Below are 17,878 nucleotides of genomic sequence, written 5' to 3'. Positions count from 1 at the left end.
CAACAGCAGGATGGTTCTGGATTTCTACGTGAGGGAGAAACACTCAGAACCCAGCATCAGTGTTCTGGAATCCTATGTGAGAGACCATCAGAAAGACCACAGCTGGTGGGTTCTGGAATCCAAGTTTGGGACAAAGATTCAGACACTCGTAGCATTGTTCTGGAATCCTATGTGAGGAAAACACAATCAGAACACAGCAGGAGTGTTCTGGAATCCTATGTGCAGGACAAACATTAGGACCCTCGTAGCAGTGTTCTGGAATCCTATGTGAGGGACAAACATTTAGACCCACGTAGCAGGGTTCTGGAATCGTACGTGAGGGACAAACTCTCAAATCCCAACAGCAGTGTTCTGGAATCCTAAGTGAGGGACAAACATTCAGACAACAGCAGGAGTGTTCTGGAATCCTATGTGAAGAGAATAATTCAGACCCCTGTAGCAGTGTTCTGGAATCCTATGTGAGGGACAAACATTCAGACCTTCGTAGCAGTGCTCTGGAATCCTCTGTGAGGGATAAACATATAGACCCATATAACTGTTTTCTGGAATCTTACGTAAGGGAAAAACTCTCAGAATCCAACAGCAGTGCTCTGGAATCCTATGTGAGGGAGAAACATTCAGAATCCAGCAGCAGTGTTCTGGAATCCTATGTGAGGAACAGTCATCCAGACCACAGCTGGGATTTTTCTGGATCCCTACGTGTGGGACAAACATTCAGACCCTCATAGCATTGTTCTGAAATCCTATTTGAGGAAGAACATTCAGAATACAGCAGTAGTGTCCTGGAGACCTACGTGCGGGACAAACATACAGACCCTCGTAGCAGTGTTCTGGAATCCTATGTGAGGGTCAATCATTCAGACCACAGCAGTAGTGTTCTGGAATCCTATGTGAGTGACAAACATTTAGACAACAGCAGGAGTATTCTAGAATCCCATGTGCGTCACAAACACCCAGACCACAGCAGGAGTTTTCAGAATCCTATAAGAGGGTCAACCATTCAGACCACAGCAGGAGTGTTCTGGAATCCTATGTGAGGGACAAATATTCAGACCACAGCAGGAGTGTTCTGGAATCCTATGTGAGGGACAATAATTCAGATGCTCGTAGCAGTGTTCTGGAATCCTATGTGAGGGACAATTTTCAGACCCTCATAACAGTGTTCTGGAATCCTATGTGAGGGACAAACACTCAGAACCCAGGAGTAGTATTCTGGAATCCCATGTTAGGGACATTCAGACCACAGCTGAGTTGTTCTTTAATCCTACGTGTGGGACAAGCATTCAGACCCTCACAGCAGTGTTCTGGAGTCCTATGTGCGGGAGAAACATTCAGACCCTTGTAGGAGTCTTCAGGAATCCTATGTGAGGGACATACATTTAGACCCACGTAGCAGGGTTCTGGAATCGTATGTGAGGGACAAACAGTCAGAACCCAACATCAGTGTTCTGGAATCTTAAGTGAGGTACAAACATTCAGACCATAGCAGGAGTGTTCTGGAATCCTATGTGAGGGAGAATAATTCAGACCCTCGTAGCAGTGTTCAGGAATCCTATTTGAAGGAGAAACACTCAGATCACAGCAGGATTCTTCTGGAATCCCATGTGAGGCAAAAACCCACAGACCACAGCAGGAGTGTTCTGGAATCCTTTGGGTGGGTCAACCATTCAGACCACAGCAGTAGTGTTCTGGAATCTTATGTGAGGGACAAACATTCAGACTTTTGTAGCAGTGTTCTGGAATCCTATGCGAGGGAGAAACACTCAGAACCCAGCAGCAGTGTTTTGGATTCCTATGTGAGTGTCAAATATTCAGACCACAGCAGTAGTGTTCTGGAATCCCTTGTGAGGAACAAACATTCAGACCCTCGTAGCAGTGTTTTGGAATCCTATGTGAGGGAAAAACACTCAGAACCCAGCAGCAGTGTTCAGGAATCCTATGTTAGGGTCAGTCATTCAGACCACACCTGGGGTGTTCCGGAATCCTACGTGTGGGACAAGCATTCAGACCCTCGTAGCATTGTTCTGGAATCCTATGTTAGTAAAATGCATTCAGAACACAGCAGGAGTGTTCTGGAGTCCTATGTGTGGGACAAATCTTCAGACCCTCGTAGCCGTGTTCTGGAATCCTATGTGAGGGAGAATAATACAGACCTTCATAGCAGGGTTCTGGAATCCTATTTGAGGGACAAACACTCAGATGACAGCATGATTGTTCTGGAATCCCATGTGAGGCACAAACATCCATACCACAGCAGGAGTGTTCTGGAATCCTATGTGAGGTTCAACCATTCAGACCACAGCATTGGTGTTCTGGAAATGCTATGTGAAGCAGAAACTTTCAGACCCTCGTAGCAGTGCTCAGGAATCTTATCTGAGGGACAAACATTCAGACCCTCTTAGCAGTGTTCTGGAATCTTATGTGAGGGACAAACATTCAGACTTTCTTAGCAGTGTTCTGGAATTCTATGCGAGGGAGAAACACTAAGAACCCAGCAGCTGTGTTTTGGAATCCTATGTGAGGATCAAATATTCAGACCACAGCAGTAGTGTTCTGGAATCCTTTGTAAGGGACAAACATTCAGACCCTCGTAGCAGTGTTTTGGAATCCTATGTGAGGGAAAAACACTCAGAACCCAGCAGCAGTTTTCAGGAATCCTATGTTAGGGACAGTCATTCAGACCACAGCTGGGGTGTTCCGGAATCCTAAGTGTGGGAAAAACATTCAGACCCTCGTAGCATTGTTTTGGAATCCTATGTGAGGGAGAATAATACAGACCTTCGTAGCAGTGTTCTGGAATCCTATTTGAGGGACAAACACTCAGATGACAGCATGATTGTTCTGGAATCCTATGTGAGAGACAACCATTCAGACCACAGCAGTATTGTATTGGAATCCTAAGTGAGGGAGAAACATCCAGACCACAGCAGGAGTGTTCTGGAATCCTATGTCAAGGAGAATAATACAGACCCTCGTAGCCGTGTTCTGTAATCCTATGTGAGGGACAAACACTCATATCCCAGCAGCAGTGTTCTGGAATCCTATGTGAGGGACAGACATTCAGACCCTCGTAGAAGTGTTCTGGAATCCTACATGAGAGACAAAGAATCAGAACCCAGCTGCAGAGTTCTGGAATCTTATGTGAGGGACAAACATTCAGACAAGAGTGGGATTGTTCTGGAATTAAATAGGATGGACAAACATTCTGACCCTCGTAGCAGTGTTCTGGAATCCTATGTGAGGGAAAAACTCTCAGAACCCAGCAGTAGTGTTATGGAACCCTATGTGAGGGAGAAACATTCAGACGACAGCAGGGGTGTTCTGGAATCCTATGTGAGGGAGAATAATTCAGAACCTCGTAGCAGTCTTTTGGAATCCTATGTGAGGGAGAAAATCTCAAAACACAGCAGCAGTGTTCTGGAATCCTATGAGAGGGACAATCATTCAGACCACAGCTGGGGTGTTCTGGAATCCTATGTGTGGGACAAGCATTCAGAAACTTGTAGCATTGTTCTGGAATCCTATGTCAGGAAAATACATTCAGAACACATCAGGAGTCTTCTGGAGTACTTTGTGAGGGACAAACATTCAGACTCTCGTAGCCGTGTTCTGGAATCCTATCAGAGAGAATAATTCAGACCCTCCTAACAGGATTCTGGAATCCTTTTTGAGGGACAAACACTCAGACCACAGCAGAAATGTTTTGGAATCTTATGTGAAGTAGAAACATTAAGACCACAGGAGGATTGTTCTGGAATCCCATGTGAGGCACAAACACCCAGACCACAGCAGAAATGTTCTGGAATCCTGTGTGAGGGTCAACCATTCAGATCACAGCAGTAGTGTTCTGGAATCCTTTGTGAAGGACAAATATTCAGACAAGAGCAGGAGTGTTCTGGAATCCTATGTGAGGGAAAATAATTCAGACCCTCGTAAATTTGTTCTGGAATCCTATGTGAGAGACAAACACTCAGAACCCAGCAACAGTGTTCTGGAATCCTAGGTTTGGGACAAACATTCAGACCACAGCAGGAGTGTTCTCGAATCTCATGTGAGGAACAAACATTCAGACCCTCATAGCAGTGTTCTGGAATCATCTCTGAGGGACAAACACTCAAAATCAAGCAGCAGTGTTCTGGAATCCTTCTGAGGGACAAACATGCAGACCACAGCTGGGGTGTTCTGGAATCCTACGGGTAGGACAAGCATCAAGACCCTCGTCGCATTGTTCTGGAGTCCTATGTGAGGAAAATACATTGAGAACACGGCAGGAGTGTTTTGAAGTCCTATGTGAGGGATAAATATTCAGACCCTCGTAGCGGTGTTCTAGAGTCCTATGTGCGGGACAAACATTCAGACCCCTGTAGCAGTGTTCTGGAATCCTATGTGTGGGACAAACATTTAGACCCACGTAGCAGTGTTTTGGAATCATACGTGAGGCACGGACACTCAGAGGCCAACGGCAGTGTTCTGGAATCCTAATTGAGGGACAAACATTCAGACCACAGCAGGCGTATTCTGGAAAGCTATGTGAGGGAGAATAATTCAGACCCTCGTAACAGTGTTCTGGAATCCTATGTGAGGGACAAACATTCATACCCCAATGGTAGTGTTATGGAGTCCTATTTGAGGGACAAACACTCAGACCACATCAGGAATGTTTTGGAATCCTATGTGAGTGAGAAACATTCAGGCCACAGCAGGATTGTTCTGGAATCCCATGCGAAGCACAAACACCCAGACCACAGCAGTAGTGTTCTGGAATCATATGTGAGGGTCAACCACTCAGACCACAGCAATAGTGTTCTGGAATCCTATGTGAGGGATAAACATTCAGAACCTCGTAGCAGTGCTCTGGAATGTTACGTGAGGGACAAACATTCAGACCGTCTTAGCAGTGCTCTGGAATCCTATTTGAGGGAGAAAACTCAGACCACAGCAGGAGTGTTCTGGAGTCCTATGTGAGGGAAAAACATTGAAACCACAGCAGAATTGTTCTGGAATTCCATGTGTGGTGCAAACCCCCACACCACAGCAGGAGTGTTCTGGAATCCTATGTGACGACAATCATTCAGACCACAGCAGGGATGTTCTGGAATCCTACGTGTGGGGCAAGCATGCAAACCCTCATAGCATTGTTCTGGAATCCTATGTGAGGAAAATACATTCAGAACACCGCTGGAGTGTTCTGGACTCCCTTGTGCGGGACAAACATTCAGACCATTCGTAGCAGTGTTCAGAAATCCTATGTGAGGGACAAACTTTCAGACTCTCATAGCAGTGTTCTGGAATCTTATGTGAGGGACAAACATTAAGACCCTCTTAGAATTGTCCTGGAATCCTATGTGAGGGAAAAACACTCAAAACCCAGCAGCAGTGTTGTGGAATCCCATATGAGGGACAAACATTCAGACCGGGGCAGGAGTGTTCTGGAATCCTATGTGAGGTATAATCATTCAGACCGTCAAGGCAGTGTTCTGAAATCCTATGTGAAGGAGAAACAGTCAGAACCCAGCAGCAGTGTTCTGGAATCCTATATGAGGGACAAACATCAGACCCTCATATCAGTGTTCTGGAATCCTAAGTGAAGAACAAACAATCAGAACCCAGCAGCAGTGTTCTGGAATCCTTTGTCAGGGAAAAACATTCAGATCACAGAAGGAGTGTTCTGGAATCCTATGTGAGGGACACACATTCAGAACACAGCATCAGTGTTCTGGAATCCTATGTGAGGGATAAACTTTCAGACCACTGCAGGAGTGTTCTGGAATCCGATGTGAGGGACAAACTTTCAGACCCCAGAAGCAGTGTTCTGGAATCGTATTTGAAGCACAATCATTTAGACCCATGTAGCAGTGTTCTGGAATCTTACATGAGGGAAAAACGCTCAGATCTCCAGCAGTGTTCTGGTATCCTAGGGGAGGGACACACTTTCAGATCACAGCAGGAGTGTTCTGGAATCCTATGTGAGGGAGAATAATTCAGACCCTCGTAGCAGTGTTCTGGAATCCTATGTGAGGGACAAACTGTCAGACCCGAGTAGCAGTGTTCTGGAAACCTATTTGAGGAACAATCACTCAGATCACAGCAGGAATGTTTTGGAATCCTATGTGAGGGAGACACATTCGGAGCACAGCAAGATTGTTCTGGAATCTCACCTGAGGAACAAACACTCAGACCACAGCAGGAGTGTTTTGGAATCCTATGTGAGGATCAGCCATTCAGACCACTGCAGCAGGGTTCTGGAATCTTATGTGAGGGACAAACATTCAGACCCTGTTAGCATTGTTCTGGAATCTTATGTGAGGGACAATAATGCGGACCCTCTTAGCAATGTTCTGGAATCCTATGTGAGGGACAAACATTCAGACCCCCGTAGGAGTGTTCTGGAGTCATACGTGAGGGACAAACACTCAGATCCCAAACTCAGTGTTCTGGAATCCCATCTGAGGGACAAACATTCAGACCAGAGCAGGAGTGTTCTGTAATCCTATGTGAGGTACAATCATTCAGACCCTCGTAGCAGTGTTCTGGAGTCCTATGTGAGGGACAAACACTCAGAACCCAGCAGCATTGTTCTGGAATCTTATATGAGGGACCATCATTCAGACCACAGCTGGCATCTCCTGGAATCCTACGTGTGGGACAAGCATTCAGACTCTCATAGCACTGTTCTGGAATCCTAGGTTAGGAAAATACATTCAGAACACAGCAGGAGTGTTCTGGAGTCCTATGTGCGGGACAAACATTGAGACCCTCGTAGCACTGTTGTGGAATCCTATGTGAGGGAGAAACTCTCAGAACCCAGCAGCAGTGTTCTGGAATCCTATGTGAGGGACAATCATTCAGACCACAGCTGGAGTGTTCTGGAATCCTACTTGTGGGACAAGCATTCAGACCCTCGTAGCATTGTTCTGTAATGCTATGTTAGGAAATCACATTCAGAACACAGCAGGAGTGTTCTGGAGTCCTATGTGAGGGACAAAGATTCAGAGCCTCGTAACAGTGTTCTGGAATCTTATGTGAGGTACAAACATTCAGACCCCCCTAGCAGTGTTCTGGAATTGTATGTGAGGAACAAACACTCAGAACCCAGCAGCAGTGTTCTGGAATCTTATCTGATGGAAAAACATTCAGACTAGGGGAGGAGTGCTCTAGAACCCTGTGTGAGGTACAATCATTCAGACCGCAGCAGGACTGTTGTGGAATCATATGTGAGGGGCAATCATTCAGACCACAGCTGATGTGTTCTGGAATCCTACGTGTGGGACAGGCATTCAGACCCTCGTAGCATTGTTCTGGAATCCTATGTTAAGAAAATACAAATGTAAGGCTGAAAGCTGTAAAACTCCTACACAAAAATATAAGGGAAAAATATGCAACGTTATGCCATTGAATTTGGCAGTGGGTTCTTGACTGCCAGCTCCTCCACATCCCTGGAGCATCCATCCGCTCACCGCTGCCGCGTGCTGGGTCCTTCCACACCTGTCGCGCTACTTTGTGAGGGGCTCTGAGGGGCTCCAGCCAGGACCCCACGCTGAGCACAGGGCACAGGCCGGGCATTGTAGTGCTATTCGCTGGCAGGCTATCCCCATGCCCGCCTCAGACGCCAGGAGGAAGGGCGGCCTGATCCGAGTCTGCGGAAGGAGGAAGAAGCAAGTTTCCTGAGCCAACAGGGACACAGAGGCAGATGCCATAAAAATATATGGCATATATTTTGAAACATGGCCGCAATTTGAATAATTAGAATATCTAAAAACTCCAAAGATTATTATGCTGAAACGGCACCAAAAATTATTCCAGTGACTACAGGGAATTTTTAATAGTTGCTATTTTTATAATAAAATTAAACTTTAATGAAATAACTGACTTTCAAACTTCAGCAAGAGGACAAATATTCAGCCAGAGATATCAGTTCCCAGTTTCTGCTCCGGGTCTTCTCTGGTCTTCCACAGCCCCTCCTGCATCACCCAGGGCTAAAGGGCCACCTGGCCTGGCCTGAATCCCCTCGTCCCTCCGCTTCCCCACTCAGCTCCTTCAGCGCCCTCCTGGAGCAGGGGCGGCAAACTGTCCAGAGCTGGAGGCTCCCTCGACCAGGGCAGCACCGCTCCGCCCCTCTCCTCACCTGCCCAGCCCCTGGCAAAGGACGTGCCTGGGCCTGGCCCACTGCACGTTCCCCAACGCCTGCCCTGTGCCTGCAACGGCGACGCTGCCAACAAGAGGTGCCAGAGGCTGAGGCGCAACCCCCTCAGAGCGCAGGGTTCCCACTCACCTGGGAGTGGGGACACGCCCCTCCTGGTAGGTTGTACTAAGATTATTTCCTTATTTATTTTACTTAAAACTGGTAGAATGTTACTATTATATGACGTACCCATGATTCTGCCAGTAAATTTGGGCATACGTTTATTAGTTTTTGTTAGATTAACTAGTTCTTTTGTTTCTGTTATTAAGGTGAAATTTAAATTCTATCTGAAATCAGTAAGATACAGAGAGATTTTAATGAGAAGTGAGTATTTTTTTCTAAAGGGGAACTGATATCTCTGGCTGAATATGTGTCTTCTTGCTGAAGTTTGAAAGTCAGTTATTTTATTAAAGTTTAATTTTACTATAAAAATAACAACTATTAAAAATTCCCTGTCATCATTGGAAGGATAAATTTTGGTGCAGTGTTAGTATAACAATATTTCGAATTTGTAAATGTTCTAATTATTCAAATTGTGGTCATGCTTTAAAAATATATGCCATAGAAGTTATGTTATTTTAAAATACCATTCTTTATTATGGGAAGAAGCAGTAAATTCACCGTAGCAGACTCTAGAGCTGGCTAAAACAACCTTTAGAGGTTAAATTGTAATGAGGTAGACCATCAATGCAAAAAACAGTTTTTTTAGTTGTTCTGCTACCTGTACAAAACTTATTAGAAGAATGTTCAGAAATTAAAATCTGTGTTTGTTAAGACTTGTTTCTGCTGGGGGTTTTAGAATGTAATAAAAGCTAAAAATAAAATTCTAAGCCCCGTATCAACTGAACATACTTCCTCTTGAGCAAGAAGACCCCAGAAAAAAACTTAAAAACTGAATTTCTGGCTATGACAGCAAGAGAGGTGTTATGTGCAGGAGATGCTCCAGGGAAGAAGAAAACACACACACACAATACCTTTAAAGGTCAACAAACTCGATCCCACGTAAATGGCAATGCAGATATAATAAGCAAATGATAGAATAAGCAAATTGATACAATAAGCAAATTGCAGTGGGAAGGGGAGAAGGAAAAAAATGTGTATATATATATATATATATATATATATATATATATATATATATGAGGATAGACTATGGAGGATTCATCACCAGACCGAGAAGCAACAGCCTGGGCTCCAGAGTCAGCCACTCATCCATGCACAAAAGAACACAAAAAGGTCAATTTGCTTTTGCCGTTGTCTGTTGTTTTTCAATAACTAAAGTATAGGAATAGATTGAAATAGAGATTTCTCTGAAACAGTGCTGGATGAATGCCTCAAGGGGCTCAGAAAACCTATTCCGAGACTTGGTGACCATTATTTGTGTCCATGTTCAATTGAGTTTAAATATATTATTTAACTTTTTCTGCGTATTCGGTCCCAATTGATACTCAATTGTAGGAAAATACCCTTACAGATATACGAGGAATACATAATTGGTAGAGGTTACAGAAGCAGGGTAAGCAGAGGAGAATTAAAACACAGTTAATAAAAACCGCACCCACCAAGGCCAACGCCAATGCCAGTTGGACAGCCAATTCATGATGGGGTCCTGACAGTTAGATTCTGTTTTGCTTGTCCTTGCATGTCTTGGGCGAGGAGAGTAATATTGTGAGAACTGTCAGGGATACACACACAAAATTCAGTATGCAGCAAGGCTGAAACGCTCCTTGGGCTGCGGTAAGCATACCTAATGCCATTTGATTTTGCAACACAACAGTACACAACTGAGCAAATTCCTCTGATAACAACATAAGTCCAGTGCTACTACCATTAAGAGCTTTTTCTACACGTAAGCTTAATATTTAAATTTTTTGCTGAAGCAGAATTGTACCAGTGGCAGAGGAGAACACTGTTATAGGGTACACCCCATCAGGGATTCTGGAGCATTTGTAACCAGTGATGTTTGGAAGCATCTAGATTTAGGAAAGAGGTTGTGTTTCATTGGGGACAGTGCTGTTGATTTGGAGTATGTGTTGACAATTGTCTGGTGGGAGAAACCCCAGAGTAACATTAAAAGAGCCATTTAAGGCCTCCAGACAAAGGGGGGTGCGGTGCCATATGGAGTTCAGCTACCGGTATGGTAGGTTCCCTGTATATGTCTTTCCAGGTATATTGGGTAGAATACAAAGGCCTTTGATGCATTGCAAAAGTGGATTTCTCCTTTTGTCAGACTTGGGCAAAAATAGACTCTTTGATTTGGTTAAAAGAAGTCCAGGTGGGATTACAGGTGCTATTCTCCTGACCCCCTTGGTAGTGATGTAACCACTTGGAAATGTTGGCAGAGACAATTTTTTAAGGGAGCCCGTTCCCTGCAGCCTGTGGCAATTCGATGAATAGGCAGCACTAACTGCAGTTGACTTCTTTTGCAGCGGTGGCTACCCAGTTGCTAAATGCATTCTTGGCCTCAGACACAAAGAAGCAGGTGCTGACCATCATTCGATAGGCTATTCCTTTTAATAACAAAAACAGAGGGGAACATAACATTGTTTTTAAAATTTTACTACTCCCCTCATTTTCTGCCCCCATACTGTGGCCCCAGGATTTAAGCTGCCCACTTTGGTGGACCCAAATCCTCCAGTTCTATATGATGTTCCTATTGGGGCAGAAATTTCCTCGGGGGTTAATTGGTGACAGGGTACTACCAGTAGCTGAGCAATCTGCATCTGCGGCTTTATGGCAAAAGAATTTTCGGTGGTATTGTGTTAAAAGATTTTTAACTCTCCCTGGTAATCACTATCAATTACACCACCATACACTATAATGCCTCTCATTCCAATGCTTGGACGTGTTGTAATCCATTCATCCACATTTGAGTTTGCAGTTATGGTGGAAATTTTGGCCTGTTGACCTGCCTGCTGATTAATTAGTCTGCCAAGAGAAAGCAGAGATGCATGAGCATCAACATAACAGTGTTAATGGTAGGGTGCACAGGGATTCAGATATCTTCCCTGTATTCTTTCCCCAAACCTCTTTATTCCCAATTAACCATTTGCCTCATTGCCATTGAGGCATCTAGGTAGTAAGACCATTTGCTACTGACCAAGAGTTGGTATACAAGTGTCAAATCCCTCTGGCCTTCTTCTGAATAGCTGGGAAGATGGCTACTAGCTCAGCCAGCTGGCTGCTCCCATCCCTTCCTTCATCAGAAATACTTATGTTTTTAACAGGATTATAAGCCACGGCCTCCCCACATCGGGTCCCACCAATGTATTTGGCAGATCCATCAGTAAACCAAGCATGTTTCTGATGCTTTTGATGAGGCAGGTATCTTTCCCTGCCTGCAGGACTTGTTCGGTGGCTTTCTGAGTTGGCAAATTTTTTAAAAACGATACCCCCTTTGGTCCTGGCTTTGCCCTATCTTGTACATACCATTCCATTATGTGATGCTACTTTCTTGAGCATGCCCTATTCGATGGGTTTTGGTGGACCTCATGACCCAAGTCATAATAGGAATTTCAGGCCTTATGAAGACATCATGGTTGAAGCAGAGAGTCTCCATTTCCAGCAAAGCCCGATAGCAAGCTAACAGTCGCTTCTCAAAAGGATTATAAGCTTCGCCAGCCTCTGGCAGCTTCCGGGTTTGAAACCCCAAGATTCCCCTCTTCCCATCTTGTTTCTGCCAAAGGCTCCAATTAGCATGTTAATCCAGGACAGTTGTTTGCAATTCTACTGGCCCATCCCATATGGGCCATCCAGGGCCAGATGCACTGCTTTCTTAGCTTGCTCAAAGGCTGTGTTCTCTTTCTACCTCCAGTGAAAGTCATTATATTTTCTAGTGACTGCATACAGAGGTTGTGAGATGTTACCCAAATTGGGAAGATGTCTCCAGAATTCAAACAAGCCAATAAATTTCTGGGCCTCCTTTTCAGTGGTAGGGGTTGCAAATTCTAGTATTTTAACGATAGCCTTTGGTAAAATGGACTTTTTCCTTGCGTTCCATGGGATGCAAAGCAATTTTATAGTTTGTGCAGGTTCTTGAAATTTGTAAAGGCTAATTTCCCATTCTTCAGATAGGAACTGGGTTTTTACCCACTCCAAGCCCCAGCTGACTCGTTCTTCAGTTTTACCCTGACCACACCACTTGCACAGCTGTTTTTTTCATCAATAATCTGTTAGCTTTGAGCCTGATCAGTCAAGACATAGGCCTGAAATTGAGCCAGGGCCAGTCTGGAAGTCAGAGTAGTGTTTTCTTTTTCCAGCTTACATTTATCTTGTAGCAATTGATTTCTATCTCAACACATTAACTTATAAGCAGTAAGCAAGCACCATCTATGCTAAGAGATCCCCCTGGCATCTCCTTTGCTGACTGAAATCCCCTGCAGCACTTCATGCACAGTCAAAGGTTCAAATTCCACTAATTTAGATACCCAATTTTCACTAAGGTCAGTTCCCCCGGACCATTCAATTGCCAAGAGGGAGAACTGGAGGAGTTTCTATCCTGGAAGGTGGGAAGTCCCTGAGCTTCCAGCCGTGATCTTGAAGCTGAAAAGTGAATCCTCCATAGTCTGGTGGGTGTAGTAGCCAACTCTGGAGCCTAGGCTGTTGCTTCCCCATCTGGCCATGAATGGTGTATAGTCTGGTGAGTACATATACATAGATATAGATATAGAGAGATAGATACATACATACATACATAGATATAGATAGATATACATATAGATATAGATATAGATATCTGCAATGCCATTTACATGGGATAAACAGTTGTTTACCCTTAAAGGTATTGTGTGTGTGTCTTTTCTTCTCCCATCAGCATCTCCCACACAGAACAGGAGGAGACAGACAGGCCTTGTTACACACCTGTTTGCTGTTGTACCTCTGTTTGCTCTTTAGGTACAACAAATCATCAGCACTAATGTTAAAATAGAGATCATAAGACTGACAAAACTGACTCTGTGGCAATATAATACCAAATTATTGTCACAATTTAAGGCAGTGCAAGGCAAGTGTTAAGCCATGCCTGCAGGTCAGCAATCTTGCTACATAGCATCCCTATCTCCACTTAAGAGTTAAAACTTTTATATCTGCTGACTCCAAGTTTTAGATAGAACATTACCCCTTTAACAGTTAAGCAAGAGGGAGGAGCCAAGATGGCTGAATAGGAACAGCTCCGGTCTACAGCTCCCAGCCTGAGCGACGCAGAAGATGGGTGATTTCTGCATTTCCATCTGAGGTACCGGGTTCTTCTCACTAGGGAGTGCCAGACAGTGGGCGCAGGTCAGTGGGAGCGCACCGTGCATGAGGCGAAGCAGGGCGAGTCATTGCCTCACTCGGGAAGCAAAAGGGGTCAGGGAGTTCCCTTTCCTAATCAAAGAAAGGGGTGACGGACAGCACCTGGAAAATCGGGAAAATCGGGTCACTCCCACCCAAATACTGCGCTTTTCCGACGGGCTTAAAAAACGGTGCACCACGAGATTATATCCCCGACCTGGTTCGGAGGGTCCTACCCCACGGAGTCTCGCTGATTGCTAGCACAGCAGTCTGAGATCAAACTGCAAGGCGGCAGCGAGGCTCGGGGAGGGGCGCCTGCCATTGCCCAGGCTTTCTTAGGTAAACAAAGCAGCTGGGAAGCTCGAACTGGGTGGAGCCCACCACAGCTCAAGGAGGCCTGCCTGCCTCTGTAGGCTCCACCTCTGGGGGCAGGGCAAAGACAAACAAAAAGACAGCAGTAACCTCTGCAGACTTAAATGTCCCTGTCTGACAGCTTTGAAGAGAGCAGTGGTTCTCCCAGTACGCAGCTGGAGATCTGAGAACCGGCAGACTGCCTCCTCAAGTGGGTCCCTGACCCCTGACCCCCGAGCAGCCTAACTGGGAGGCACCCTCCAACAGGGGCACACAGACAACTCACACTGCAGGGTACTCCAGCAGACCTGCAGCTGAGAGTCCTGTCTGTTAGAAGGAAAACTAACAAACAGAAAGGACATGCACACCAAAAACCCATCTGTACATCACCATCATCAAAGACCAAAAGTAGATAAAACCACAAAGATGGGAAAAAAACAGAACAGAAAAACTGGAAACTCTAAAAATCAGAGCGCCTCTCCTCCTCCAAAGGAACGCAGCTCCTCACCAGCAAATGAACAAAGATGGATGGAGAATGACTTTGACGAGCTGAGAGAAGAAGGCTTCAGACGGTCAAATTACTCTGAGCTATGGGAGGACATTCAAACCGAAGGCAAAGAAGTTGAAAACTTTGAAAAAAATTTAGAAGAATGTATAACTAGAATAACCAATACAGAGAAGTGCTTAAAGGAGCTGAAAACCAAGGCTCGAGAACTACGTGAAGAATGCAGAAGACTCAGGAGCCGATGTGATCAACTGGAAGAAAGTGTATCAGCAATGGAAGATGAAATGAATGAAATGAAGTGAGAAGGAAAGTTTAGAGAAAAAAGAATACAAAGAAACGAGCAAAGCCTCCAAGAAATATGGGACTATTTGAAAAGACCAAATCTACGTCTGATTGGTGTACCTGAAAGTGATGGGGAGAATGGAACTAAGTTGGAAAACACTCTGCAGGATATTATCCGGGAGAACTTCCCCAATCTAGCAAGGCAGGCCAACGTTCAGATTCAGGAAATACAGAGAATGCCACAAAGATACTCCTCGAGAAGAGCAACTCCAAGACACATAATTGTCAGATTCACCAAAGTTGAAATGAAGGAAAAAATGTTAAGGGCAGCCAGAGAGAAAGGTCGGGTTACCCTCAAAGGGAAGCCCATCAGACTAACAGCGGATCTCTCAGCAGAAACCCTACAAGCCAGAAGAGAGTGGGGGCCAATATTCAACATTCTTAAAGAAAAGAATTTTCAACCCAGAATTTCATATTCAGCCAAACTAAGCTTCATAAGTGAAGGAGAAATAAAATACTTCACAGACAAGCAAATGCTGAGAGATTTTGTCACCACCAGGCCTGCCTTACAAGAGCTCCTGAAGGAAGCACTAAACATGGAAAGGAATAACTGGTACCAGCCGCTGCAAAATCATGCCAAAATGTAAAGACCATTGAGACTAGGAAGAAACTGCATCAACTAACGAGCAAAATAACCAGCTAACATCATAATGACAGGATCAAATTCACACATAACAATATTAACTTTAAATGTAAATGGACTAAATGCTCCAATTAAAAGACCCAGACTGGCAAACTGGATAAAGAGTCAAGACCCATCAGTGTGCTGTATTCAGGAAACCCATCTCACGTGCAGAGACACACATAGGCTCAAAATAAAAGGATGGAGGAAGATCTACCAAGCAAATGGAAAACAAAAAAGGCAGGGGTTGCAATCCTCGTCTCTGATAAAACAGACTTTAAACCAACAAATAGCCAAAGAGACAAAGAATGCCATTACATAATGGTAAAGGGATCAATTCAACAAGAAGAGCTAACTATCCTAAATATATATGCACCCAATACAGGAGCACCAAGATTCATAAAGCAAGTCCTGAGTGACCTACAAGGAGACTTAGACTCCCACACATTAACACCCCACTGTCAACATTAGACAGATCAATGAGACAGAGAGTCAAAAAGGATACCAAGGAATTGAACTCAGCTCTGCACCAAGCAGACCTAATAGACATCTACAGAAGTCTCCACTCCAAATCAACAGAATATACATTTTTTTCAGTACCACACCACACCTATTCCAAAATTAACCACATAGTTGGAAGTAAAGCTCTCCTCAGCAAATGCAAAAGAACAGAAATTATAACAAACTATCTCTCAGACCACGGTGCAATCAAACTAGAACTCAGGATTAAGAATCTCACTCAAAACCACTCAACTACATGGAAACTGAACAACCTGCTCCTGAATGACTACTGGGTACATAACGAAATGAAGGCAGAAATAGAGATGTTCTTTGAAACCAATGAGAACAAAGACACAACATACCAGAATCTCTGGGACACATTCAAAGCAGTGTGTAGAGGGAAATTTATAACACTAAATGCCCACAAGAGAAAGCAGGAAAGATCCAAAATTGACACCCTAACATCACAATTAAAAGAACTAGAAAAGCAAGAGCAAACACCTTTAAAAGCTAGCAGAAGGCAAGAAATAACTAAAATCAGAGCAGAACTGAAGGAAATAGAGACACAAAAAACCCTTCAAAAAATTAACGAATCCAGGAGCTGGTTTTTTGAAAGGATCAACAAAATTGATAGACCGCTAGCAAGACTAATAAAGAAAAAAAGAGAGAAGAATCAAATAGACGCAATAAAAAAGGATAAAGAGGATGTCAGCACCGATCCCACAGAAATACAAACTACCATCAGAGAATACTACAAACACCTCTAGGCAAATAAACTAGAAAATCTAGAAGAAATGGATAAATTCCTCGACACATACACACTCTCAAGACTAAACCAGGAAGAAGTTGAATCTCTGAATAGACCAATAACAGGAGCTGAAATTGTGGCAATAATCAATAGCTTACCAACCAAAAAGAGTCCAGGACCAGATGGATTCACAGCCGAAATCTACCAGAGGTACAAGGAGGAACTGGTACCATTCCTTCTGAAACTATTCCAATCAATAGAAAAAGAGGGAATCCTCCCTAACTTATTTTATGAGGCCAGCATCATTCTGATACCAAAGCCGGGCAGAGACACAACAAAAAAAGAGAATTTTAGACCAATATCCTTGATGAACATTGATGCAAAAATCCTCAATAAAATACTGGCAAAACGAATCCAGAAGCACATCAAAAAGCTTATCCACCATGATCAAGTGGGCTTCATCCTTGGGATGCAAGGCTGGTTCAATATATGCAAATCAATAAATGTAATCCAGCATATAAACAGAGCCAAATATAAAAACCACATGATTATCTCAATAGATGCAGAAAAAGCCTTTGACAAAATTCAACAACGCTTCATGCTAAATACTCTCAATAAATTAGGTATTGATGGGACGTATTTCAAAATAATAAAAGCTATCTATGACAAACCCACAGCCAATATCATACTGAATCGGCAAAAACTGGAAGCATTCCCTTTGAAAACTGGCACAAGACAGGGATGCCCTCTCTCACCACTCCTATTCAACATAGTGTTGGAAGTTCTGGCCAGGGCAATTAGGCAGGAGAAGGAAATAAAGGGTATTCAATTAGGAAAAGAAGAAGTCAAATTGTCCCTGTTTGCAGATAGCATGATTATATATCTAGAAAACCCCATTGTCTCAGCCCAAAATCTCCTTAAGCTGATAAGCAACTTCAGCAAAGTCTCAGCATACAAAATCAATGTACAAAAATCACAAGCATTCTTATACACCAACAACAGACAAACAGAGAGCCAAATCATGAGTGAACTCCCATTCACAATTGCTTCAAAGAGAATAAAATACCTAAGAATCCAACTTACAAGGGATGTGAAGGACCTCTACAAGGAGAACTACAAACCACTGCTCAAGGAAATAAAAGAGGATACAAACAAATGGAAGAACATTCCATGCTCATGGGTAGGAAGAATCAATATCGTGAAAATGGCCATACTGCCCAAGGTAATTTACAGATTCAATGCCATCCCCATCAAGCTACCAATGACTTTCTTCACAGAATTGGAAAAACTAGTTTAAAGTTCATATGGAACCAAAAAAGAGCCCGCATCACCAAGTCAATCCTAAGCCAAAAGAAC

The sequence above is a fragment of the Pan paniscus genome, chromosome 15, assembly GCF_029289425.2.
Source record: "Pan paniscus chromosome 15, NHGRI_mPanPan1-v2.0_pri, whole genome shotgun sequence".
In the NCBI taxonomy this organism is placed as follows: Eukaryota; Metazoa; Chordata; class Mammalia; order Primates; family Hominidae; genus Pan; species Pan paniscus.
This window is presented reverse-complemented; position numbering follows the sequence as displayed.